At 37.3% G+C, this 27731-nt stretch overlaps 1 long non-coding RNA gene across 1 annotated transcript in view; it reads left to right on the top strand.

Moving 5' to 3' along the window:
• The window catches only part of LOC109367158, a 101446-nt gene extending 74508 nt beyond the window's left edge, over positions 1-26938 (top strand). Inside the window, exon 4 of the long non-coding RNA XR_002113952.2 lies at positions 26857-26938. This is a non-coding gene — a long non-coding RNA (uncharacterized LOC109367158). The remainder of the gene's footprint in view (positions 1-26856) is intronic.
• Positions 26939-27731: the final 793 nt, after the last annotated feature.

Here is a 27731-nt window from a genome sequence, read left to right as displayed (position 1 = left end):
TGTGACGAAACTGAGTATGGAATCATCAGCTAAAATACCTGGCCAGCTTGAAGAACCAATAATAGTGTTTCTTAGTGTATGGTAGTGTATTTTTTTTTTTTAATGTGTCCCCTTCTGAATTTTTAGCAGTTTCAAAGCACTGTTTCAATGTGAAATTAGGCCTACTAGGCACTGTTATCACTTAATTGTTGGTTTTATAAGCAGTATGACTAAACAAATGTTACTTGCAATGTAGAAGAGATACTTATTAAACTTTTTTTGGTTGTTTTGTTTTTCAAATTTAAACAGACTTGCGTAGTAGTCCAATCACTGCATTTGACTAGAGAAGGCATGCACACTAGCCAGAATTAGTGATATCTGGGAAAGACTTGAAATAACCACCGTGAACTTTCTTTTTAGACTTGTTCTTCCAAGTAATTGCTTTTTAATGGGTATCACTTCAATCAAGTAAAATCAGAAAGCTGGGGTCAATAGCAGGATAATGCCATCCTAAGAAAAGTGAGAAAGGTTTCAAGATGTCATTCAGCTGTAGCTGGATCTCTTCAGCATTTATATGAGGACTGCTCTGAAAGTAATTATTCCTATATTGTTACGTTGGCCCATGATGTCACAGGCTGTTGTTGGTATGATGGTAAAGGCTGAACCTTCCCACCAATATCCTGGTTACCTTTTGTTGCTGTGTAACAGATGGCAGCAGAGGGGCAGTGTGACAAAATAGTGTCTGTCATGGCGGTGCATATGAAGCAAGGGTGTGGCATTGAGTTCCCTTACGTGGAGAAAAAAAATGGCATTCTTTCTATTCATTGGTGTTTGCTGGTGCTTGCCAAACATTGTATGTGAACACAGTGAGGAGGGTGGTCTGTTTAAGCAGTCATGATAGCGATGTGAAAGACAAGGCACACTACAGATGGTGTGCAGATTTTTTTGTAAGAGTGGCATGCAGACCCTTGTTCATCAATGGCAAAAATGCATATAGATCTTGATGGTGACTGTGTTGAAACTTAGTGTTTTGTAGCTGAGAATTTGCTCTATTAGTGTTCTTTGCATCTGTTGTAGTTTCCAGAGAAATAAATATGCGCTGTTACTTTTAGAAGTGATCTCGGTAGTTTTCAGAGATTTTCCTGCCTTTTAAATAACTAATGTAAGAACCAGTTTTGCAACAATATGAGAACAGTGGCACAGCACCTGAAAGTTGAAGGATTTTGGCATTTCACTGTGTGAACAGTCGTTGGACCAGTTTTCTTCATTGAGTAGAACTTTTGCACGTAGAAATCTTCTTGAAGTGAGGGTGAATTAAAAAACTCAAGTCGTCTAGTCAGATATGTTCTTTCCATTTTTCTTTCACGTTCTTAAGCTTTAGATTCTTCAGTATGTGTGCCAAGTGATTTTTAGCACCAGAATTATATCTTGCGTTTGATTTTCAAAGTTTTGTGCTGTATATCTCATCTCAGTGTGTTTGATTATTTCTCTCTTTTGAAGGAGGGAGGGTGAAACTAGCTCACCCAGAACTTAGGGCTGCTTTTCCAATTAAATCTTCAGAAGGGGAAAGGAAATGTGCCTGGTGTTGCAATAAATATTAAATGTTACTTTAGTGAGACTAAGGGATCATACAGTCCAATGCCACTTAATTTTGAGTGAAATGAGCCTTGTATATTTTGTATATTTAGAGCTTTTTTCCCAAGATAAGGGAAAAAAAGTGTTTAAAGAGCATCTTAAATCCATCGTGTAAAGTGGTGAATCTATGAAGATGGCTGGGAAAATGTAGTAAAGAGTAGCTCAAAATTGTACTACGTGTATTTTTCAGATAATTTCTCTGTAATTTATCAAATAATTCAATATGATATGTTTGAATGTAATCACAAGACCTTTTTTCTTTCCTAAAGTGAACAGCTGTTCTTAAACCTTAAATGCTTCAGAAGGAGTGTAACTTCCACATTGTTTGAATTTTGTTTGTTTGATCGTATTCATGTGAGTCAATGAATTATTGCCTACAATTCATTCATGGAAGTTCTCTTCTTCCATGTTGTCTTACTATCAAAGGTCATGGTGGTTTTAAAAATAATTATCTCACCACTGATGGCCGGATTACATTTTAAGAGAAAGCACGTATTCCTTGAGGGAAAGAACTACATATTTTGGACCAAGAGAAGGGGGAGATGAAGTGAAAAGATTCTGTTGAAGTAGAAGAACAGTAGAAGTATAAAACTGAACGCTTTATGAAGGGTTGAAAATGATTTCTCCAGGGTATAGAGCTGTTTGAAGGGACACAAAAGGAAAGTTTTACTATTGTTACAGACTCAGTCTCTTAAGTGGCCCACTTACCTACTGTGCAGACTATTCAGCTTTGAAAATCACACAGGACATTTAATAGTTGTATTTGAATTTGTCATTCTTCGTTATCTTTAAACAAGAATTCTTAACCAAGTACACTCATATTTTGTGCTCTTTCCTCATGGGCAAGTTTTCTTGAATTTTGTTCAAGCTCATTTTATTTTATTTGAGGTCCATGCATTTTATCCTTTCAAATTAAACTGAACTTGTTCTCAGACTTTTATATTGGTAATAGCACTCCCACTAGCATTTGGTATTAGCTTTTTTATAGGTATGAATGGAAAACTTATTTCTGCAAGATGTCACAGTTTCTTCAATTCAGAGTTGAAAGCTTTGCAAGTCCCATTATTATCTTTGAATTTGAAGATAAGCATCTCTGTTAAGAAGAAATTCTAAGCTGAAATGTTAAAAACATTTAGAAGCCGAGCATTGACAATGGAAGAAAGTAAAGAACAAGTGGAACGCAGTTTAAAAAAGATCTACGTATGTGAAGGATGATGTCACTGTTGATACAGTGAACATCTATTAGCTTATGTTTTCCTTTGTTTAAATGTAGTGCTATTCTAGGGGACCAGAGTTCAAGGAAAAGCCATTATACGCTCAGCGTCTTCTAACACTTGAGCAAAGGATGCCTCGTTCTTGGAGTATTTTGTGTGTAGTCCTTTCCAGCTCTTTTCACCAAATGAGCTAATTGAATATTTTGAGCTTTTAAGCCTGTATCTATGTTTAAGGATAGCAATCATCTGCTTAGCAAATCTGTGTGACCCAGTACTGCATGTGTCATAGAAAATTTCAGCACGGGGGAGTAACATTGCTGCTTCAGTCCAGCAGGAGCAATATGAGGCAGCGTCCCACTGAGGAACTGAGCTCAGCAGGGCCTCTCCTGTAATTTAAATTTCAAGTTTAAGTTTCTTCTCTTCGTAAACTACAACAAAACAAAACAAAAAACATGGCAAACCCCCAAAAGCAATGATGATCATAATGCATATTTGAATTTTTTTTGTTTTTGCAGAAATATGGAAGGTGTCAACTCCCTGCATTGTGTTTGCAAAAGTGCATAAGCCTTAATTGAGTAGAGTGTAATGATAATGTTCATCTTGCCAAGATATGTAGGATACTAAGTGGCCCCAGTGTCACAGCAGGCTAGTGGCAAAATTATATTAACTTTTCAGAGTTTGATTATCTGAGGCATCATAAGCATGTGGGATGAAATACACCAGAAGCCAAATGTAGAAAAATAAGTATTAGTAACAAAACCCACCACAGTGCATTTGATTTGTGTATGTTTTATTTGAGTAGAAAGATAGATGAAACAGGTGAAATGTGGAACTATGTACCCACATTTAATCCGAAAAAGAAAACCCCACAGCAGTATTTCTAGTGTGTTTGTGCATACCAGTTATTATCTTGATCAAGTTGAGTATGAAGAAATCAGCAGTTAACATTTGCTTGCAGAAGAAGTGATTTTCATACGCTGTTGGAATGGATTTGCTAGCTTTTGGTTGGATTAATTTTTATAAGTTAATCAGTGACTGCAGTTCAGTATATGCCTAGATCAGTGCAGTTTTTCTAAATCATACATGTGTCTCAAGCTTATCCTTTTCTCAAAACTGTTGGTATTATTTTCATGTTGGTGTTATTCTTTTTCAGATTGTTTTGCAAGATGGGAAAATTTGGCTAGTTATCATAGTAAAGTATGCATTATGTTAAATATAACTACTTGAATAATTCTTCTGCAACCCTCCCACTAGCCTAAAAAAAACAATACTACAAAAGTCAGGAGGTAGTTGACAACAATGGAAGAATGTCATTGCATACTACTTTTTGCACATTGGAGAAATATAATGGATTTTAGGTTATGATGTCAAACTGATGTATGCTGTGTTTTTTCTGATGAAGCAGGCAGTGAAAGGGGGAGGGGAATCTCAACCGAAGCTGCTGCAACAAAATTAAAAAGCAAAAACTAAGATTGTCTTAAGAACTAAGTGGGTATATTATTAGTAAGATGCAAAGCTAGCTTTTTTTTTTTAGATAAGTTGATGTATTTATCCATTCATTTTTATTATAGTTAGAACTGTTAATTGTTTGGGTCTTGGCTACTTTCTGTCAGTTGTTCTGTGGAGATGAAAAACAAAATTCTTGTCTGTGAAGTGAGAAGCTGAGCAAAGCAGTCAACCAAGTTGGCTCAATCTCTGTGACAGCGCACACCTTAGGACTGAGCGTCTGAAGGTGCGTTTTCACAGTCAGTTTTGCTCAGGATTAACTTCTCAGATATTGAATTGCAGCATATGACCACACACTTCATTTTTCGAAATTCCATGTTAATCTGGGAAACCTTCTGCTTCCTAGAAAACAGGAACCAGATTGACTGGCTTCATGTGTTTTGTAAGGGATTATAAAAGGTTTTAGAGAAGCCTCTCAATTGGTACTGTGCTGGGCACAAAAATATCTTACAGACTTGTTAAATTGGAGTATTTGAAAACATTTAATATTCATTTACAAAAGTAGGTCATAGTTTCTGTTTTTACAGTGGCAGCTGGCCAGTAGCATTACCGTCAGCTTCCATATGCTTCCTGTTGGTGGAAACTGAAACTCGGAAAGGATTTACTCTCTTTTTAACAAGTTCATGGAGAGATTATTTTTTGACAATTCACACAGGTATCAGTTGCAGTCATTTGAAAGACGGAGAATAAAAAAGAGCAGGAGTAATTTTTCCCCTTTGTTTGCTTATCAGAAGATGAATTGTCATGTGCGTTCTTCTCATTCAGAAACAGAAATGCCCTTCATTAGAGGCAAGCTCCTCCTGCCTGAAGAAGCAGCAGCTACTAAGATGCTTGCAGTTATTCAGTTCTGATTTCCTGTGTGCTTACTGTAGGCTACTTCAGTTCAAATACTCCATTTTATGGAGCTCTCTCTTTGTAACGGTGCTCTGTGAGTTTTGACGAGTGTGCAAGTTTTGCAGGCTCGTATCCCCTTTTGCAAAAAGGATAGGCTGGTTTGAGGGAAAATTAGATATGATTGCTTTGGACTGAAGAGTGTGCGCATCAGGAAACTGAAAACTATTTCTGTTTCAGTTGGAAGCACCTGATGGATTTTTCAAATAAGCTCTGCTGCTTGAATTCTAAAATGCAGGGCTGTTTTACTTGACACTGCATTCTGCTTTGAACCTGAGTTGTATATGGAAAGTTTTTCCCACATACAGATTAAAAAGAACATATGTTTCTATACTTATTTGTTCTAGTTGTTTTTTTTTGTGTGTATATACAACATAGGCCTTCCTCAAGTTTATATTTTAGGAAATAAGACTTGAAGTTATTTTTGGCCTTTAACTTTGAATCAAAAAATATTCCATAATTCAGTACCTTTACACACTGCATGTGATCAAGTGGAAAAAAAAATAATTAAGTTTACCTTAACGTTGAGGATGGTCATGTAGCAAGCTAACGGCAGCATTTTGAAAAGAAGCGTTTGACCAAATGGTGGTAGAATTGAGGAAAATAGCTATTAATATACAGGTGGCAAGGGCAAAAATGTGATGCCGAGCTGATAAGGTCAGGAGTGATGAGAATGTATCTACTGTAGGACAAAAAGTAGGCTTATCTATAGTACATGTTTTACTTGGAATAGTTAAATTCTTTTTTTATGTGAAAGACTGATCAGACATAATTTAGTAAATAGGATTAAAGGATACAGTGTTTAACCTTAATTCATGGAAAATGTTTAGTCAAATATTGTATTGCGGTCTCTTCTTTAGATGTTACAATTCAGAACTGCAAAAGTACTGATCTTGAGATTTATACTTGTCCTTCATGTCTTATAAAAGTTAAGACAGTATTTAAGATCATAGTAAAAAGTGGGCTTAGAATAGCTGGATGACATCTATCAATTTTAGCAAGAGCAAGGCCTAATACTAATTAGTTGCTGTAGTAAACTTCTTTCCTTGGTTGGTTTTGAATTGTGAACTTACTTAATGGAGTTTATCACGGAGAGGGTAGTGAGGTGCTGCATCTAGCTGCCCAGAACGGCTGCGGGTGCCCAATTTCTGGAGATCTTCAAGGCCAGGCTAGATGGGACCCTGGGCAATGTGATCTAATGCTTGATAGTGACCGGCAACCCTGCCTGCAGCAATGGGCTGGATCTAGATGATCTTTGAGGTTCCTTCCTACCCGTCATTCTGTAATTCTGTGTTAAATACTGGATCTCTTCCCAGCTAGTGGCAGGTTCAGCTCAGTGACTGAAAACAGATATTCATTTATTTGTCTCTCTCCTCATTAGATAACAGTGGAACTATTTAATCTTGCGGATAAAGCTTTCTTAGGTAGAAGTGGGGACAGTTGTTAGTCTATGTGGGAAAAGGAATGTGTTTTTTAGGGAAACAAATGGAATGTAGATCTGTGACGTCTCTGAGCTAATGGAGGGAGATCGATAGTAAGGCATGAGTGCAACCTTGAAGTCTGCAATTTGCTTAGGGTGAAACACTTATGCACTTGATGAAGCTGTATCTGCTTGTTATTATGTAGTTGTAATATTATGGCGGTGCCTCTTTTAGAGGGGGGACATCATTTAGACTGAGTTTTGTGGAAAACATTTGGAGACCTGTCTCCATTTTTAGGCAGAGCTGAGTCCTGGTCTGCTTACAGTCTAGCATGTGGCTGTGATCTCAACCTGCTTTTTCACATTCAGTGGAATGTTTGGATGGGGTCTGAAACATCTTTACTGCAGCTACTGTGCTAAAACTATTACTAGCTACTCACCCACCCTGAACTGTGATGATGATATTGCCTGTAATGGTTGCTGTCTCTGGCTCAAGTTGGCAAGTGTTTAAAAAAGGAACTTCAAGGTATTAGGAAAATTTGTCGTTGTCTATAGCTGGTTATCTAGTCAAGTGTAGTGTCAATGTTTAACTGGCTCACTTACAGTGTTGACTTAGCACCATTTAAGACCCTAGGGAAGGCTGTTCGTAATCTCTGTACATGTCTTCATAAATAACAGGTTAACCTGACTTCTTTCTGTACTGATTTGGGTAAGGAATGTGGTGCAATTCCATGATGCTAGGCTGCTTCTTTATTTTTGGACATCATCAGTTGCATGGGCGGAATTCCAGAGGGCAATCTCTAAACTGAAATGAGGTTACAATTAGCAGTGTGTTCTTTGGCTGAGCTTGGACTTGGATGCTCTCTATTGATTATACAGTGTAAAACATTGTGTGAACATACATAGTGCCTTTGTTCTGCCATCTACAGATTAAGTGAAATAAAAGCTGTTACGTTTTTGTCTACAATGTAGACTAACTTTGGGCTTGATTTTTGTGGGGGATTAGTAAGTGGGAGTAAAGTGAGTTAGCCTTGGGGGACCTTGACAATTGTCACTGCAATTATAGTATGGAAAATCATATTTAATTATGGTAAAAATCAGTTAAAAGCTTAACTTACGCAGTATTTCAACCTTGTGATCTTCATCTTTAATCATAGATGTCTTTTTCACGTTTCAACAGAAGTCTTGTCACTGCAACACAGTAGAACCATGTAATTGTCAATTTAGCACTAGCATGTGTATTCTCTTAAAGCTAACTGTGGTTTTATGCAAATATTTTGGCAACCTACAGTGTTAATACAGTGATTATTTCCAGAAGAAAAAAGGTGAAACCAAAAGCAGATTGCAAGCTCACATTATCTTAAAATGAAATGAAACCATATATCTGTTCAGCTAGTGGTGAGGCAGATGTTCTTTGGATTTACAGTGTCATCTCCCAGCAATCAGGATTAAGTGGGTTTTTTTTTTTCAGGGCTTCAACTGTCACTGAAGCAGCTGACTGCTTTGTGTATTCAGGAAATGCTGGCAGCTGTAGGGAAGAAGGGTCAGTGGCTATTCTAGCTATGAGCACAACGAGCTGGTCAGTGGTTTGTTTGTTACTAGGCTTCTGTTCCTTTTGATGTTTCTCATATGTATTTAGTTAATTTTTATTTAGTTTGCCAAGAAAAGTTTGTTGAAGTTATTCAAGGACATCATTTAATTGATGGTGGTCTTTTTAATATTGTGTTTTAATCTTTACTGAACTTGAAATGCACAGCTTTAAAGCCTATCATCTCTAAGTTGAAAAGACAGTTCACTGGAATACCAAATTGAAATTTTAATGGGGAAGAAATCAGGGAGAAATAAAGTTCTGATAGAGATTGAGAATCCTGTATGATTTGTGTCCTTGCAGTGCTTTTCATTAAGGAGCCGTCGTCTTTTTACCTTGCTGGAAGAACTGTGTTCCTGGGCTTGTTTAAAAACGCCTAAGAGACCTAAGGACAATTGACATAGGAGCAGAGAATGTAAATAACTTTTCTATAACTCTGCAGTACTGTTGAAATAACAGTGATTAGCATCAGTATCACCCGATCCTTTTAACTGGTGGTTTGAATCTATGTGTAAAGCTGTGCAGCACAGATGGATGCATCTACAGTGTGATGCTGTTAAAGGCAAGTCCTCGGATTGTCCCTTGGTTTCAGCTGTATGATTCTGTGCCTACTATTGTGCTTTTGGTGATGGTTCTTGAATTGCTTCAGTCCGTAAAGCTGACAGAAACGTATTTACATTTCTGTCTGAGTTGTTTTTGTGTTTATAATGGGTTTTGCTTATGAAGAATCTCATAGAGGGAATACCGAAACAAGCACAAGTGTGTGGCAATGGAGGATAGTAGTTTGGAGAGAGGAAGAAATCATTTTGGAGGGCAGAAAAACTACTTATTGTTATACATCTACTCACAGGTGGGAATTGAGCTGACCCAACTATGTTGCTTCCTTCGCTCTATATTTTGTGGGATTTGGGGCTCTGAAATACTTGTGGCAGATAAATCCCAGGCTTCCCTAGCTCAACGGTGTGTGAATTGTGGTGGTTTAACAATGAAGGCTTTGAAGAACTATGAGAACACACAGTGGAGGGTAGATCACATAATAGAATAACTCAACTTCTTGAAAGCAGGTGTGGAAGCAGAGACTCATCATGAAATCTGAAAATAGCGAGCTTATTTTTTGATCTCATGCCTAAAATTTTTTCACGTAAAAAGGTGCTTGGAAATTGGTACTTAATGTGAACAGATCTGCGTCATAATTAACACCTAGAATGAAGGGAGCCTAAAGGCTTAACAAACTTAAGAGTTTTTAGGCAGTGATGCTAAAGCAGAGTGACCTCAATGCGATAGAACATTTTTGTTTGCCAAGCCACATCAGGTTTCCATATTGGAAATATAAAATCGTGTTGGACCTTGCACTTAGCTTTGTAAACTTTCGGCACAGTCTGCCTTTGATAATTGCTTAGCAGTTGCAAATTCTATCATGCATTTTAGATTCAGATTTCTTTATTCCTAATAACTTACTGGTATGTAAAAATAACAGAAGGCAATAATACGTGATTACTGTAGTCTGTTTTCTTACTGTTTTCTTGTACTAGTACCTCCTTATACTAGTGTTCTATGTAATAAATTATTTTTTTCAGTGTTGCTGTCCTTTGGCCTTTGCAAACTGACAAAAAAGGTTTGACATAAGTCAAGACTGTCTTTGTAACTGTCTTTATAACTTGATAAGTGTCTATATAATATTATGTTGTGGAAGTTGTGTTTTGGACAGTTATTTACTGAAGAAAAATGATTCCCCAGCCTACTCTGTAAAACATGACAATTTCTCCTGGCATTAAAAAAAAAGGCAAAAACACTGAACTTCATTACTTCATATCAAGTAATATACATCCATGATGCTGAAGCACGGGGTTTATGAAGGTCAGCATGACATAATTTGAGGCTGAAATTCTGGTACGCTGAAGCAGTTAGCTAAGGATCACTGCTTAAAAATTAGGTGAAGTGGATCAGCGAAGGCATTTTCTGTGGAGCCAGGGAAGCAACTGGAGGAGCCCAGCACAGCTGCCTGCAGTTGCTTGGCCCTGGATGTGACAACTGCCCAAAGTTCTGTCTAGGGACAATTTGGGAAACTTGAGAAACGTAGATGATATAAATCGGGGGAGAATTGCAGGCATTCAGTGTTGACACGCTGGCATGTAATTGTAACGGAAAACAGTAGCACATGTACTACTTGTTAACTGTCAGTAATCACGGAATTACAGACTGGTTGAGGTTCAAAGGCGTCCCCTTTGAACCATCTTATATCTTATCCAACCTTACTGCTTCATTCAGGGTCATCTAGACCACATTGCCTAAGATCACATCCAGGCAGGTTTTGTATATATTCAAAGAAGGAGACTCCACAACCTCCCTGGACAGCCTGTTGCCATGCTCAGTCACCCTCATAGTGAAGAAGCTTTTTCTCATGTGCTTCCTGTGTTGAAGTTTGAGTCTGCTGCCTCTTGACTTAATGCCAGGCACCACCAAAAACAGCTGCCCTGTCCTGCTGACACTACCCTTTAAGGTGCTTGTAGATGTTAATAAGATCTCCCCTCAATCTTCTCCGGTCTAGAGAGGCCTAGTTCTGTCAGCCTTTGCTTACTGGAGAGATGCTCCAGCAGCTTTCATCTTTGTAGTCCGTTGCTGGACTCGCTGCTTGTCTTTTTTGCACTGGGGAGCTGAGAACTGGACACTGTAATGTAGATGTACCCTCATCAGGAAGGAGTCGAGGGGAAGGATCACCTTCCTCAACTTGCTGGCAATATTCTTCCCAGTGCACTCCAGGATGCCGTTAGCCCTCTTGGCCACAAGGTAGGATCTCTTCTTTCTTGTGGTCAGCCTGCTGTACACCAGGACTCTCAGATCTTTCTCAGCAGGGCTGCTTTCTAGCAGGTCAACCTGAACCTGTACTGATGCATGTGTTTATTTTTCCATGGCGTAGGACTCTGCGCTTGCACTTCTGAATTTCATGACACACTTCTCTGTCTATCTATTCAGTCTGTGAAGGTGTCTCTGATAGTCTTCTGATGTAGCTGCTGTTCCACCCAGCTTGGTATCATCAACAGACTTGCTGAGTGATCACTCTGTGCCTTCATCCAAGTCAATGATGCTACTGTGCTGCTCCTGACCTTTATCTGAAAGATCACAGAATCATAGAATGGCCTGGGTTGGAAGGGATGTCAATGATCATCAGGCTCCAACCTCCCTGCCACAGGCAGGGCTGCCACCCTCCATACTGCATCAGGTTGCCCGGGGCCCCACCCAAGATGACTCTAATTCAGAAGAGAACTGGATCAGTTTGCCTTAATACTGGCAATTTCTGCCTTCAGCTGCCATAAGGGGAGCAGTTCTGTGTACTTTGTTCACCTAAGGTGATGCTGCTAATACTAATTCCTGCCCTTTGTTGAGCATTAATTGCTCCCTTAGTTGTACTGGTCTTATGGGTGCTCTGTACTTGCTGTAATCTTGATAGGCAACGAAATTGCCATGGGATGCTAGAGTTAATGTGCTGAAGTCAGGTAGCTTATCTTCAACTGATAATCTGTGGTGTGTTCTTGTTTTCAGGCTGAGTCTGTAATGTGTGTCTTCTAGGGGGATATTTTCACTTGGACTTAGCCATGCCCTGTTATTGTCTCCTCTCAGTCCGTCCTCCAGTACCAGTACTGGCACTGCTGCTGCAGCTGATGCTTGCTGCTGGGTGCAGGCAGCATGCTTTTCTCCATCTGCCCAGCAGAACAGCTCTGCTCATACTGTTGCTGTGCTTTTGCTGAGGTGCTGGCAGGGTGATCCCTGTCCTGCTGTTCTGTGGTTGTGATGCTAAAGCGTCGTACTGTAGTTGCTTTCCGGTGGTTGCCTGTCATGAGATATTCTTCAGCTATGGCCAAATAATTTGTTGCCTACATTGTGCAGCAGTTGAAAACAAAAATCTCCAAGTAGCACCTGCCTCTAGTCTTGAATCTCATGTAATTGCATAAAAAAAAAAACAACAAACAAAACAACAAAAAAACTTAAATTTCCAATGTAAAACGTGGTTGGCTGTATGTTTTCTTGATGAGCTTCTTAGAGGAATTGCATTTCGCATCATCCTCTGTATTTTTAGTGAAGTGAGCTTCTCAAGCAATCTTGATGCCTTTACAAATAGCAAGATGGTAATACTTATACTCTGCATTAAACATTATATGTTAATGCCAAATGGGGCAAGTAAAATAACTGTTACTTGTGGTTAATAAAAGGAGCCCAAATGAACTATCTCGTCTGTGTATTTTGTTAATTTATGCGTAGGGTTGTTTTCTTCAGCTTGATGCATTGGAAAATTTTCAGGCTGAAATGAAAGTAGCATTAACATTAAACTAAACTGTTCCAAATCCCAGCAGCTGCTGGGAACGTCAACCGTCAGGCTTTCTGCTATTCCAGTATTGAAAGTTAACAGGCATTTGGTAGCAGCCCGTAGAGAGGAGGATGCTGCAATGTGTCTGCATGTGGAAAGCGTTAAGAGGCACTATGATCTAGCAAGCTCATTCTGTTCATTTACATTCCCTTTTACCGTGGCCTTTTCAAGTGTTTCCTTCAGGGGACCATAGGTACTGAAACTGCGTTATGAATTGTAAATGTCTGGGTCACTGTGGGGAAATAAACACCCTCAAAAGAATAACCGGTGAAATTTGTCCACTACACTGTTCTTGCTGGGAAAACTCATTCAGTTATAGTTATTATGTAATTTTTGTGTATTTCCTCATTATATAGTACGCTTTTCAGGTGATGAAAATGCACGGAGTAAGTTAAATAAGGCATGACAGCTGAGGACGGAATCCAGCCTTCTTCATAACATAGTATGATATTGCATTAACGTGATAGAATGTTAGTGATTAATATTTGTATAAAGCCTCACTTATAAAATTGGTTATGATTTTTTTGACGACTTTGAGTTAGGCTGTAAGGTGGTCTGTTGATGAAATAAAATGTTTTACTAACACTTCTTTAGGATGCTCTGTTGTGACAGCAAAACTAAGTTCTCAGAAGTTGATCTTTTTTTTTTTCCTTAAGAAAAAACAGCAACAATAAATACCTAAACAATAATGAGGTAGAATCAAAATATAGTCTAGAGTTGTACTTACAAGTAATTTATTATATTCAAAAACTGATGCAGGAAGCTTTAAATTGGCACAAGAAGTCTAATTTGGGATTACCATATTTGAGGTAATTATTATAGTCAGCAACTGCTAGCAGAATGTTTCAAATAGTGGATGTGATGAGTACTGCTGTTACTACTACTTAATATTCCTAGCCACTTGCTTAGATTAAACTCTAGTTGCATTTTAATAATGTGCTCAGTGTGTGTCAATTTAAGAACAGCATAAGTTGAATGTTAACTCTATTTCTTATCTTTAATATATTGCATAGGATAATGTGCTACTTAAAGCTGCTTCTCTTGGGGACTTCTTGCTTCTCTGAAAAATTTGTCAAGGTATTCTGTGGCAGAAAATTAACAGAGATTGATCTTGCAATCTGTGCAGTAGTTAGGAGAAAGATTAGGTGAAATTAGTCCAATTTCATTTTCCTTTTTCTTTCTCAGAATTTACTGCATTTATATTGAATTCTTAGAACAGCTATGATGTCAAAAATACTAAAATTCTAAAATTATATATATATATTTTTTAAGATAAAATAAAGAGTTTCGTAATTATTACTTTGTCCCTGGGAATTACTTTACGCATCTTTTAAGTAATCTTGTGACTTATACAATTTAGCTGGGCACATGGGATTCATTTATTCATCTTAAGGTTCATATTTAGTATTGATGAATTTAGGTTGTTAAGAGCAATAAAAAAAGATAAAATTTTAGATCCCTTGTTGCTTAATCTTTCAGCATCTTTATACATCATTTCACTTAATATTTTGTAGTTTTTCATTATTTCTGTCAAAACCAACTCACCTGGCTAACAGTGGAAGAAGTCTGGATGTACAACCAGAACCACGCACCAATGCTCAAATTTGAAATACTGTGCTGAGGTTTCTCCTTATCATTGCTGTCTCTTCCTTCCTCTACTGTTGGTCTTTTCATGAGTGTCTGAGCTCACTTAGCTTTATCCATTATTCACCTTCTTGCCCCAAAGTCTGGAGAAATGCAGGCTCGGGAGCTGCATGTGAAAATACGTGGAAGCAGAGATCATGTGCTAAGTGAGAGAGAGCTGGTAGCTCTGGGCTTTGGCCTCAACAGGAGTTAAGAAGGTATCTGTAGAGGTTACAGGGGGAGAAAAGGTAGTTGGGTGTGTGTTTTTTTTTTTTTGAAGTCTTAATTTCTGAAGGGGAAAATAGTTTGCATTCCCACTGAGCTTGCTGAAGTGTTGCTGTGAGTGAGAAAAGGAAACAAAACTGGCTTTATAAATGGTGTGCAGTCACTTTAAAATGGTTAGTTGGTGTGCACTACTTACGTCTCATTGAATGTGACTACAGTATGTTAGTATAACAAACAGACAACTTCTGTAATACCTCTAAAAGTCACTGTTAGCTGCTTTGTTTTAAGTAGTAGTAATAACGATGGACATACTGGGTACTGAAGTCGATGTTGTAAATGAGTTCACGTGGTTTCTGCGCAACTGAGCGTAGTAGTCTACTATTTCTTTAATGTGCTCTATTTTTTTGTAACCTAGGTTGTTGGTTTTCCTTCGTGTTATGTCATTTTCATCAGCTTCATGGAGAATACTCAATGGTACACCCAGCGTTTAAGGCACTGCAATTGCAGTGAGATGATATTTGAAGCAATAAATGGCTTTTGGTGGTGATGAAATGCCAAAGCGGTGATGAGAGCTGCTGAAAAAAAGTTTGTGAGAGTTTGTTGGGGCGTGTTTTGTTTTGCTCTAGGTAGAGAATAACACAAGTAGATAGAAACATGAAAAATAGCCTTAGACTTATTGCACACTGAGACTGCTTCTTTCTGTTGTTTGTTCACTCTCTGCTTTGCCTCTGGGTTGCTGCTGAAATTCTGAAGAGTGTAACAGCATGAAAAAAGTTTGTTATTAAAACCGAAAAGGATCAAATGCATAATAGTGCATGTAAGCTTTGTATAATTATATATATATATTTGCAGGCTGGATACTTTGCATGTGTAGCCGTGTTTCTAGTGGACAAACTTACTTGTTGTTGCACCTCTGAAAATGTAGAGATATCATAGAAATAAATTGGAAATAGTTTTTGAAGTGGAGTTTCTGCTTGTTTCAGTGTCTGTAAGGATAAAATGAGAGTTCTCTCAAATTTCCAGAGGATACCATGGCTACAATTGCACTTAAGCATTTGTAATGTGTATTGGAATGCTTTTGGTTTGCTATTTATGATTGATCCTAAGTATGTCATCTATGGATTTTTTTTCCCTATTTATTGACTAGTAATTACAGCTTCAAGTCAGAATGCGAAGACCAAGTGAAGATTGAACTTGCCTCTCAAAAGTATTTCAAAGCTGTTATGTTACTGTAAGCGCTGACATTTCCAGAACACAGTGTAATTTCATCATCATTAATTCAGTGCTTTCAGCTGCACCTTCCTTTTAATAAGAAACATGAATGTATTTCAATTTTGTTCCGAAACTGCTTTTGGGAAAGTTAATTACTGTTATCTGTAATTGAGTATTTGAAAGAATTGTTTCAGAATCTTGAACCTGTCGTTTTATGACCAAACAAGAATGAAAATGCAAAAGGACAAGATAAAGGTTATTATATCTTATGCCTACTCAGTAAGCGTGCAGTAAAATCATTGTGGAATGCCAGTAAGCTTTTAGAATGCTTTAGGTAAAGACTTACAAGTCCAGTAAGAACAATTAAAAGCCACCACCAACAAAAACAACCATGAAAGCATATTTCTTCATACGTATTTTGCAAGTCTCTGCTATGCTATCATTTTTATGTTGTTGCTTTGTTACTTTTTTTGCAGGAAAAACAAGCGCTCCAGTTCTACTTTGAAAACGATCCTCATTTGTGTTGATATATGTTCAACCTAACTCTGCATAGTATTTAATATACTCAGTTTGTGTATATGTGTGCATATGTTCATTTACAGTTTTATAAGCAAACTGTACTATTTATTTGGACTATCAAATGTGCAGATTCTTTTGAGACCATTAATGTATCATTATGTTGCAAATAAAGATAGATTTTCTTGAAGGATGATCTGCTGTGAATTCTGCTAGAAATAGTTTCTCTGTCTATGGCTGCGCAGCATAAACCTTTGACATATTTCCTAGTTAAAAACATTCCCAACAAATTAGGAGATAATTATTGCATTAATTAGACTTACTTTCATATCCAACCTCAAATTTTCAGAGGTAAAAATGAAAGTCATGTCTAGCTTGGCTGTATGAACTCTTCAGTCATCCACATTGTCCTCTTGTGTACATGAGAAATAACTGTTGTGTATTTTCTACACAGTGAGAAATATTGGTGGTATGCAGATGATTAGACTGGATGATCTTAGAGGTGTTTTTCAACCTTGGTGATCCTGAGATTCTATGATTCTAAGCTTCTACCTCCATTATGCTTTTCCATATTTTTGTTTTCTTTTCTGTAGCCTTTACTGGATAAGACTTTCTAACTCTAGCTACTTTTGTTTAAGAATGTTCAATAGTAGTGGGCTCTAAACAGGCTGATGAAAACAAGCTGCTGAGAAGACTGGAACTGTTTTTTACCTATGGGCAGGACAGCTGTTCTCAATTGTTGTGTTGATGTTTTGAGTGAAATAACCAGGTCAGCAAACAGTTATCCAATGTAAATCTCAAAAATGTCCATAACTAACACCCTGTGTTCACTTTTTTTCCCTCTCATTTACAGTGTTTTTAAAACTTTCATTAATAGTCTTTAGGGGAACCTCCTGAACATCTTCATTTTTAGTTTGGTATACGTCAGCTGGAAATAAGGTGATACTCAAATAACTTAAGGGTTGGGAAACTCTTGAGTTGAACTATGTGGTCTACAGGATTTTCTGAAAGACTACTTTTCTACCATTTTTCTGTTTTATTTTCTAAATTGAGATTACTACAGTGGTTTGATGTGTTTGTGTGTGGTTTTTTTTTTTGCTCTGTGTAAGTCCCACTATTTTCCTTGAATATTACGTGTAGAGTTATGGTTTTAGTTTAGGAAGTGCAGTAGTTCTGCGCAGCTTCACGCGTAAATTTGTGTCACTATAGAAGTGACCATAGTACTACTACAGTACTACTTCTATAGTGAAGTACTCGTATAGTACTACTAAGATAACTTTACACAGGAGCTGCTTCCTGGCCTTCTAATGACATCATGTATAACATCACAAACTTAAGTGCATCTGTTGGAAGGTAACGTACTCATTGTTTTTTTCCCAATGAATATCAAAACATGAATTACATCAATTAGTAGATTACTTGGAGCAAAGTTTGCACGCTTAAAGCTGAATGTTAAAAAAAAAAGAAAATAGATTCCCTGATTTCCTTGAGTATGAACACCTATGTGTTGAGTCAGGGTTTGAGTATTTGTATTATGATTCCATGAATGATACTTGTTTTAAGGCATGGTAGAGTTTGTCACTTACCGTTAATTTTAACGGTCTGTTTGGTACTTGCTGTTTATAGCCAGCACGTGATATCCTAGACTCTAATTTGATTGCTATTCTGAGACGCATAAAATGTACCGTAATAGCATTTAGATGTAAATAAAGAAATATTTAGTGCCTGTTGATCCTGTAATCAGTTGGTAATTTCTAGATAATTACAATTCGGTAAATGAATCTTAAAATGCCTCTGTTTGTTTTTGTACCTGCTTTGCATGTAGAACGTTATACGTAGGTGTCTGAGACACTGGAAGGCTCACAGATAGCAGCCTGTGTGGATGGTCCTTTCTGTTCTTGTGCTTTTGGCTTGGAAGAGTGATCACACAGTCATGGGCCATGGCTGAACTTTACAGTTTTTTTATTTGTACTTGGGTTTCTCTAAAGTGTAAGAAGAGAAGCTTTATTTACAGTAAGAGAGCGGCTAGATCTATGACCAGATTAGTTTGCTCTAACACGCTGACTGATCATTGTATAAAAATGACACCTCCTATATAGATATATTTGAAAACCTTATTTGCATTGTAATAAAGTCACTGTATTTAGTTTGTATTTGAATGTGCTGTGATGTACCTGCTCAAGGAAGTCTGTATGCTTCTGGCTGGCACATATTTACCTGTTAACCTTTCTTTGCTACCTGTTAAAAATGCCTTTGTGAAATCTTCTGTCTGTGGGTTCATCACTCCCTTTTTCTTTCTCTGCATCTGTGGTGATGTGAGAAGGTGATCAGTAGTCATAGGCGATGCCATAAATTAGGCTGGCTTCTACAGCTGAGAAGTGACAAACTCTTGATTACAAATCGAGAGCCTTTAAGGTCTGAAATCAAACCAGCAATATTCAAAGGGAAGTAAAGGTGAAGGCAGTTGCTCGCATCAATTATATCACATTTAGCGTCTCAGAACAAAAAGGTAATTTGTAGGGGAAGAGGCAAGAAGAGAACAGGGGCATTTTTGATAGAGGGGAGAGATGAGAGAAAGCATCTCTGAAGGGGACGAGTCAGGCTGTATACGGTTGGAATCTGATGGGTTGGCTGTGGAGGGAGAAATCATACTGAGCACATAACTTTTATTTTATGGCCCATTAGATATATTTGGTACCTAGCACAGTTATGAATTTTAGCTGTTATGTCAGTCTGCCTGTAAAACTGCATCCTCTCTTCCAAAGCTTGTGTTTGCTGAAGAGGTTTGCTGGTTCCCCTTGTGGATAGCCTTGACAGATCAAGTGACTGTTTCATGAGTTCTGTCCCTCTACTGATATCTTGACAATCTTTGTCCTGAGTCAATTGTTCATATGAATGTACTTCTTTTTAACATTTGTGTTTAGTTAGTCTTCTTTCTAACAACCTGAAATATAAGTAGATGATGTTCAAATAAAGCTAGAAGCTTTTTTATATTGACGTATTTTCAAATGTTTAAATAGTCACCTTTTGATATATAACAGTACGAAAATTGTTCCTGTTTGTAAGGCTTGTTTTCCAGTTTACAAACATCAGGTTTCTGACAATTTGTCACGTGAATACTTTACTACTCCCTGTACAGTGAGAGAGATCTTAAGGCGTAATCCTGAAGATCAGAAAGTCAGTATCATTTGAACTAAAGCAATCTTGTTAATCAATGTAGAAGGCAATTTTGTTCTCCTTTTAAAAAAAAGTTGATAAGGTTATAAAAGCACTCATTTTATGGCACATGATGTAAGAACTTTCCAAATTGAGTGCTTATTACTTAGACGGTTTGCTGAGTGCCCACTTATGAGTTGCTCACAGTGTCTTTTATGTTCACTGACTAACTGGATGTAAGAAAAGATGAAGAACAATGTTGTTTCTGGAGAGAGGAAAAAAACAAACACAGAAAAGTCTTTTTTTTTTCCTTGCTGTTACAGGTTTGGGCTTCTGTGTAGTGTCATTTTTCCTGTTGTTGGTTGCTTTGTTTTTCCGTCAAATATAAAAGAAAGAACACAAGAACATTTTTGTGCATATGAAATAATGGGCTTAATTTTGCTCCCCTGGGAAAAACACAGGCATGGCTGGTCCTTGGCACGGAAACCAGGGGCAGGCTGAAGGCAGAGCTGTACTCCAGCAAACCTGCTCGCATCCCTTTGAGTTTGAGAAGGTAACAGAGGGTTGCTGTTGTTAGCTGCAGAAAAGAGAGGAAATAAGAGTGGAAGGGAAATCTTAGGAGAGCTATGCGTACCTCCCTGCATCGTGAAGGACAGTGAAAATTGGCTGAGGATTTGTGCCCAGGGGAGGGGCTGGTGTTCTTCCCATCATTCTCACTCATTGGGCATCCTGAAAGAAGGAGGTGATTTATCTGTTTGGCTGTTACAGCTGAGCCTTTTTGTTTTTTAACGGAGGGATGTAAGCTCTCATGATTCAAATTGAGCTAAGCAAGGAAATTTGTTGGATCTTCTTTGCAAACGAAGTATTAGTATCTCAAGAATTAAGTAGTTATATGACCCTTAAATATTTGAAATTTAGCAAAAAATCATACTTTTATTTTAAAGCAATGAAAATAGCAATATGCTTTGGGAACCTGGTGGTTCTAAATGGTTTTAAATGCTTAGTTTACCTCCTTAAACCCCCTTCCTGCAGAAAGGCTGAGATTTATAATAAAAGCTTGTGATGTTGTAGCTTCAGCAATTGGGATTTACTGGAAAATATGCCAGACGTTGTGAGAGTTGCTATAAAATGATGAGAACTGGCAGACATAGGAAGAAACATCCCTCATTGTCAACCTTTAAATATGCAAAGATATTGTGCATTGTACAAATACAGAATGCCTGTAGTGATAACATTTTGGTATTTTGCCGCCTTTACCCTTCTGGTGCTGCTAGAACTGGTAAAAACTGTAACCAAGCTGCCAGTGCCTTATTTTAAATTATGGATAACATTCAGTTCTTTTTTTCTAGGCTATTTTCAAAGGCAGGATATTGGGAACTGAGCTAACGATTAATAATGTAACCTTCTTTTCTCTCTGTGTAAGAAGGCAGACAAAAAATGTGAAACAATTTTTAAAATTATGCTATCTGAGGTATATGTTGTGATATGAAATTCAAGTCATGCACAAAACATAACTAATTCATATCTGAACTCTGTTTAATGAACTTTAGGTAAGAAGGGTAATTTGAGGTCCTTTCAGGCTGTGTATAGAATGTGCTTAACTTGTATTTTTTAAATTGTTTATGCAAAATAAACTGAATTAATATAGAACGTGAATTACAATGTTTGCACATTATTATTAATGCATTTTAGAATTTAAAAAATATTGGTTAAATATTCGTAGTTATTAAAGTTAATAGTTAATGAAAAGCACTGGTCTGTTCTGCAGGAATTATTCAGTGATGTAAGTCAACAGCATTTTCCACAGTGAATATAAATCAGTGGTATTATTGTCAGCAAGAAGTTGGCATCTAGTGGCATTATGTGATGGCTTAATCATAGTAGGGAAGGCTTTTTTTTTTTTTGAAGACGATGACTTGAGCATCTTTCATTGTGCTGACACTTTGTAAAGGTGGCTCTGCTTTACCTTCCTTATCATGCAGCTTGGGTCATACGCTTTGCAGTACTTAATAGGCTGGGATTATGAATTTGGCAATAGAATATACAGAGTTAGAGAAGATTTCAGATGGTTGAAATTGCACTGAATAATCTGTGCCAGTGTTTGAAACAAACGACATTTTGAGATGCACAAGCTGTATACTTGCTAATGTTATGCAGTCACTTTTTAGTTAGTATACTTTTGGTCTTTTTTGTAATGGATATATCGCTGTAGAAATCAATTGTGTCCATATTTTAAGACTGTTAGCTTCTCTTTTTGTGAATAACGTTACACTGATAAAACTTGGAGCTTTCTTCCTATTATTTTCCATTTCAAGTACGTAAGTGGTGCTTTTCCTGCAGAACGATGAGCCTTATCTGTGCTAACACTGAAGTAGCAAATGTAAGCTGTAATGTTTAGTCAAGAACATGATCTGAACAATTACATTACTGAACAATATTAATCTGACTAGTTCATTCCCCAACACTGAAGTTGAAAAATCTTGAAAACATAGGGAAGTTGTAAAAGTTAGACAGCTCGCACCATTTTTTTAATGATCTTGCAACTTTGCTACTATTGGTAGCAGACATGGTTTGATGAACTTGAGGTTATGAATGCTGTTGTTTGTTGCATTTGGGCCTTCAGTGTACCGCAGGCTTGCTAAGAGATATTGGCTGTGTCAACATGCTTGGTCACCATCTTCTAGATCCCCTCCTGGAAAGCCAGCATTCAGTAGGTTTCTTCTCATGCAAAGGTTTTCTTAAGTAGCAAGTAAGAACTGAAAACAATTTGTGACGTTACCATTTTTAGGTGTAAGGCTTTTTTTTGTGCCTAAAGTTGTCTGTTTGTTACTTCTTTATGACTACAGTTGTGTCCAGTTTAATTGTTTAATTAGGTTTCCATAAAATTGCTCGTAACTTGTTTTCATTGCAAGAATACTTATAAATAGAGGATGAAAATAACTACTTTGAAAAACATTGTAAGATTGTTATATATAGCATCCCTACACTTTAAGGTCTTTCATTATTTTAAGTTTGCACAAATAAGTTTTATAAAAAACAAACTATGATGGACTTTATGGCAGAGGCTTTTTAGGATGCTTTAAGAAAAGGATTTTCATTACTGCTTGTTTTTCTCCCATGGTATTGTAGTCTTAACTTTTTTACTTGAAGTTTTAAGTCAGAGAAATGCTAGTAATGTCACTTTTAATTGATCTGTCGGTTTAGTTTTCTACTCCATATAAAGTAGCAGGTTCTCCTTCTCCACAGCAACTGATCTGCTATTATGTAAACCTTTAATATCAACATGCTTCTACCTCCCTTCCCCATGGTATATTGAGACAAATCTACAAGAATTCAGAAATAGCTTAGACTAGCCATTGTTTGGCAGTTGTAAGTCTTAGTGCTTTCATTTTTTGAAAGCTGCTTTTCCTCCCCTTACTCCACAGAAAAATGGCAATCTGCAATGACGTAGTTGAAAATCAAGTTGTGTCAGTGCAGATAGAAACTGTACTGTTGTAACATGGAAACCTGTGTTCTTTGCTTGAATATGCGGTTAATGGACATTTCCTCATGTGTTCTGGAATGGCTTTTTTTTCAGTTCCAGGCATGGACTCCACAGAATTTGGGCTATCTTTGCTTGTCTGATTTGACACTCACGCTAGTTACAGTTGACGGTATTGATATTACTTGAAATTACAACAGCATCATGGTTTAAAAAAAAGCTTGGCCAATCTTTTGACAAAGTGAGTAAGAAGATGGGGTTTCAGTTGCTGTTCTATCACAGCAGTATTGCTAAAATAGTTCAGTTACATTTATGAATCATTTTATTTTGTCCTCAGATCAGTGTTTTAAAAAAAATTCCTGATTCTTTTCTATAGACTTTGCATAGATTCTTAGAAAAAGAAAAATGAATCAACAGCTAGCCCAAATAAGCTCACATTGCACTTACATATTATGTAAATCAAGAGAGTAATGTAGAGTCCTTTTAGATACTGAACAAAGCTCATGTCTATCAGAGATGTGTAATGGATCCCTTGATCACAGTTTTGTTGTTTCATTCATAAATAAATTTTTAACTAGATTATTGCGTGCCAGAGTATAGCTCATCTAAATGACTAGAAGTCTGTTACAGTAGTAATTCTGAAGTACTTGTTCTTCAGTTTTGTGTCAGGATGTGGAACTATTTGACAGCAATATGTGTTTTCTCTTGTGGTAGACTTATGCTTTTATCCATCTTTTTTCCTTTCTTGTTCTCTCACATATGTAGAAATAGTGACTGCACGTCTTCTCAACTTGGTACTTGGTTGTGCATCTTTGAGTGTACAAATTCATTTGAAATTGCGGAGCTACTTCCTTCCAGCTTGCATTGGTGTAGAGCGTGGAGTAATTTCTCCTTTAAGTGAGGCTTTTGTGCTCTATCTGCCATTTCAAAATCCAGAAAACTCTGAACCTTCCTCTCGTGCTTGTAGCTTTTGTTGTATGTCAGCTGAGCCGTTGGTCCTCACTGCATTGTGAGACAAGCATTGGTATTTCAATTCGTGTTATTAACTTGATAGCTGTTCTGTCTAGCTGTATGCTGTTTTTATTATATGTATGCTTTCTTTTACAAACGTGAAGATGAAGCCTTTAAGTTGTAGCAACCAGAGCAAGCTAGAGGGAGACTGATTTCTCGTTCCTGGCTTTTTTGTGTGCCTTACTTCCCTGACAGCCATGCACCAGGAAGTTAATTTTCTTTGTAGAGTGGCAGGCTTCCATTTTCTGCCCACCTGTGGTTTGGAGGAAATGTTAAGTCTAGAGAGATGGCATATTTGCTTGTTTCATCTATACAGCTTGAATATCAACAGAAAAACTATCTTCCGTGTGTATGAGAAGGGCCAAAGCTATTAAGTATGACTTGAATATTTTTTGGACAAAGGCAGGGTGGACGTCTTTCCTGTACTCAGTTCAGTCTCAAGCATTTTTTTTGTGCTTTTCAAATAAAATCTTTATTTAGGTCATGTTGTTCTTGTTGTTGTTGTGGGTTTTGTTTTTGTTGTTGTTTTTATACTGAAAGATTGCTGGCTCTTGAAGGAATCAGGTTGCGTTATCCACTTCTAAATATTAGCTGGAAGACTATATGGATGTTGATGTCTTGATTCAAAATTAGAAGAGTTAAATGAGATAAAACCCTAAGGAGCTCATCCTAGTTAAACTGCTGTTTAGTTTTTGAAGTGCTATTACCTTTTTTCCTAAGCTGATTTTTAGCTATTTTTTTTTTATAAGGACTTGAAGATGTAGATCTTCAATTTTGCTTCCCTTGAGTCCCAGAGAATACCTCGTGATAGCGCCTAAAATCATATCTGGGTTATAATTCCCTCATAGCGTTTGTTGCATGTCTTCAAGGTTTACTGCATTGTTTCATTACTGTTATTTTTTTTTCCTTTAGATGATACACTAGCTATTCCTCAGCCCATAGAAAACTGCTTTTATTTTTAGACTAGCCGGAATAATATTTCAATTAAGTCAATATAAAAGTGATTTCAAAAATAAGTATACTTAATCATAGTCCATTAGATCTTCTGTCTTGACTGGTAGCATATTTCAAGATAACATAATGTGCTTTCTTTTTCTCACTCATTGTATTCTAACCTGTTGCCACCTGTGGATACTGATTTGTGCTTTGATAGCTGGTTCTAGAATAAGGAGCGAGAAGATAAATGCAGATTTTCCTCAGAAAATCCTCTATGCTGGGCTGCATCAAAAGAGAGATGGTCAGCAGGGACAGGGAGCTGATTAATCTCCCTCTGCTCTGCCTTCACGAGATCTAGAGTATTTAGTCTAAGCCTGGGGCCTCCAACACAAGAAAGATATGGAGCTGTTGGAGTGGGTCCAGAGTATGTTACAAACATGATCAGAGGGCTGGAGCACCTCTCCTACAAAGAAAACTTGAGGGAGCTTGGCTGGTTCAGCCTGGAGAAGAGGAGGCTCCAGAGAGACCTCACTGTGTCCTCCTACTACCTAAAGGGAGCTTATAAGCAGGAGGGGGACTGACTTTTTGTATGGTCTGATAGTGATAGGACAAGGGAGGATGGTTTCAAATCAGAATAGGGGAGACTGAGGTTAGATATCAGGAGAAAACTTTTCACTCTGAGGGTGGTGACGCACTGTTATTGCTTCTCCGGCTGCCCAGAGGAACTGTAGATTCTCTGTCTATGGAGGCGCTGAGGGCTGGGTTGGATGGGATTTTGGGCAGCCTGATCTAGTGGCTGGCAGTGCTGCAAACAGTGGGAGGGTTGGAGCTACGTGGGCTTTAAGGTCTTTTCCAATCCAAGCCATTCTGTGATTGTCTGAAATCACTGGCAGTGTTTCTTGTTTGTTACTTACGGTTCAGAACTGTCTACTTTGAACATGAGAACTGAATTAAATTTTCTCCCACTTCTTTTGCTCAAGAAACCCTCAGTGCCATGAAAGACCATGGTAGTGTTAGGTGAGGAGAATTATTTTAATTTTTTTTTCAGAAAATGTGGAATCAAGCCATCTATTTTAAAAATGAGCGGGAAACTGTAAATAAAAACAAACCGAAAAGCTTGGATCTGTTTCCGGCAGGCCAAATAATACAGTATAGATGTAGCAAATAAGTAGCAAGCTCGTATGAGAGACAAATGATATAAACAGTTTTACAAAGTCATATACCACATAAAATATATGGAACCTAAAGTTCCTTCCTCTGGTGGAGTTTTTAAATGCTAGGGGTGCTTTGAGTGAAGAAGTATTTAAGAAAGGAATGTTAAATGAATAGTTTACTTTAGTCCCTGTAGAATCTCACTGAAGTATGAGAATGAACTTTGACAAGTTGGGATCCTGTGGTGAGGAAATGTATGCATGCATACAGTAGATGTTAAGAATGAAAAAAAAAAATAAATGGATGAGTTCTAAAGAAAAAAGTTCAATTCTACAGGTGTGACTGATTACCTTGCTCTGCTTGAAAATTGAGTCAGACTCAGTGAAGTAAAATAAGAGGCTTCATCTCTGCGTAGCACTCAAGAAAACGATAGTGGTAACTCGGAGTATATTGAACTCTGCCATAAGTCCATATCACTTAATGCTGTTAGAATTGCATAGCTGGAGACAACATTTGAAGTTTCAATTTATGATAAAGAAATCCTTTTAAAATGAAAATTAAATAGAAATTGCAAGATTGCATGTTTTGTTAAGTTGGAAATACTCTACTATAGTATCCAAATTTTCATTCAGCAATATGGAAGTTGGAATGAGACGGACTTAACTGATTTGCTTAAAAATGAAGTGGTACCCAAAACTATGCTATGAAAAAGCTCTCAAGTTATTTTTTCTTAGTTTCATTTGTGGCCTTTTCAAACAGTTCATTCCCATTGAGCTGAAGTAAGGTAGCACATAATGGTAATTAAAGAATGCCTTTATCCATCTGCTTACTGACTATTATGCTTTGTGTCTTTCTGGCTACATACGGCGCTGGCTGTGAACAGTCAAACAGAAGGACTTCCCTGTCAGGTTTCAAATCCTAATGTTTTGTTATCTTTATGTCTCTCAGAGTTCTGAAGCCTCCAAAGTGGTAATCCTGGAGCGGTGCTGGGTTCTGGAGGACAAGAGTAAAGCAGATGTTTCAATAATTCTCAGTAAGTAAGACACAGCTCAGTATGTTCGGTGTCAATTTTTTATTTCGGTCAACAAAAAACTAAAAATGCCATCCCCTGTACATTGGAACTTTGCCTTAACTTAGCTAAAATGTGTTCTTTTGTTAGCGATACACACGTCTAAATGTTGCTCTCTGAATTAATGCTGACAAATAGACCCTAAAATCCATACGTATTACTTTTTCTAAAATCAAAAATCATCTTTCTCTGACAATAAGTTTGATCCTCTGGCTTTGCTTTTTCTCATTTCCTATCAATTTTCCATTCACTGGATTAGTTTTTTGACTGTTTGTTTAAAGAAAGAAAAAAAAAAAAGAAAATTAGGAGAGAAGGATTTCATAGAAATTAGAACCACTATTTTAGCGGAAAGACTTTCATTTGGGAAAATGCTGCCGCAGAATTTTCTCTGCAAGAGTAACTCAACCATCATGTTATTTTTTTATGGAGTGGGCTCATTCAATTACTATTGCAGAGTTTTAAATTCAGCTGGCCGTTAGTTTTAGCAGCCTGAGAGGTTTAGAAAGCGATTCTGCCTGTCTCAGTCTGAAAAAGTGAATATTTTGTTATGTATTTTTATTTTGTCCAGTATGCCCTCTGAGTATAAATAATTTTCAGACAAGCAGTAAAATGAGACTCTAAGGGACAAATTCTTACATGTTTCGTGTTTGGAGTGTCTTGCTTCAAAGTGTAGAATATAAATTGCACACATGAACTGAAAAATGCATTTCACGTGAAGATTTGTGGGATATCTGTCGAAGTGTGATCATTCAAA

The sequence above is a fragment of the Meleagris gallopavo genome, chromosome 4 (assembly GCF_000146605.3).
Source record: "Meleagris gallopavo isolate NT-WF06-2002-E0010 breed Aviagen turkey brand Nicholas breeding stock chromosome 4, Turkey_5.1, whole genome shotgun sequence".
In the NCBI taxonomy this organism is placed as follows: domain Eukaryota; kingdom Metazoa; phylum Chordata; class Aves; order Galliformes; family Phasianidae; genus Meleagris; species Meleagris gallopavo.
The sequence above is the reverse complement of the archived record's forward strand: the minus strand, read 5'-3'. Positions and strand labels throughout refer to the sequence as shown.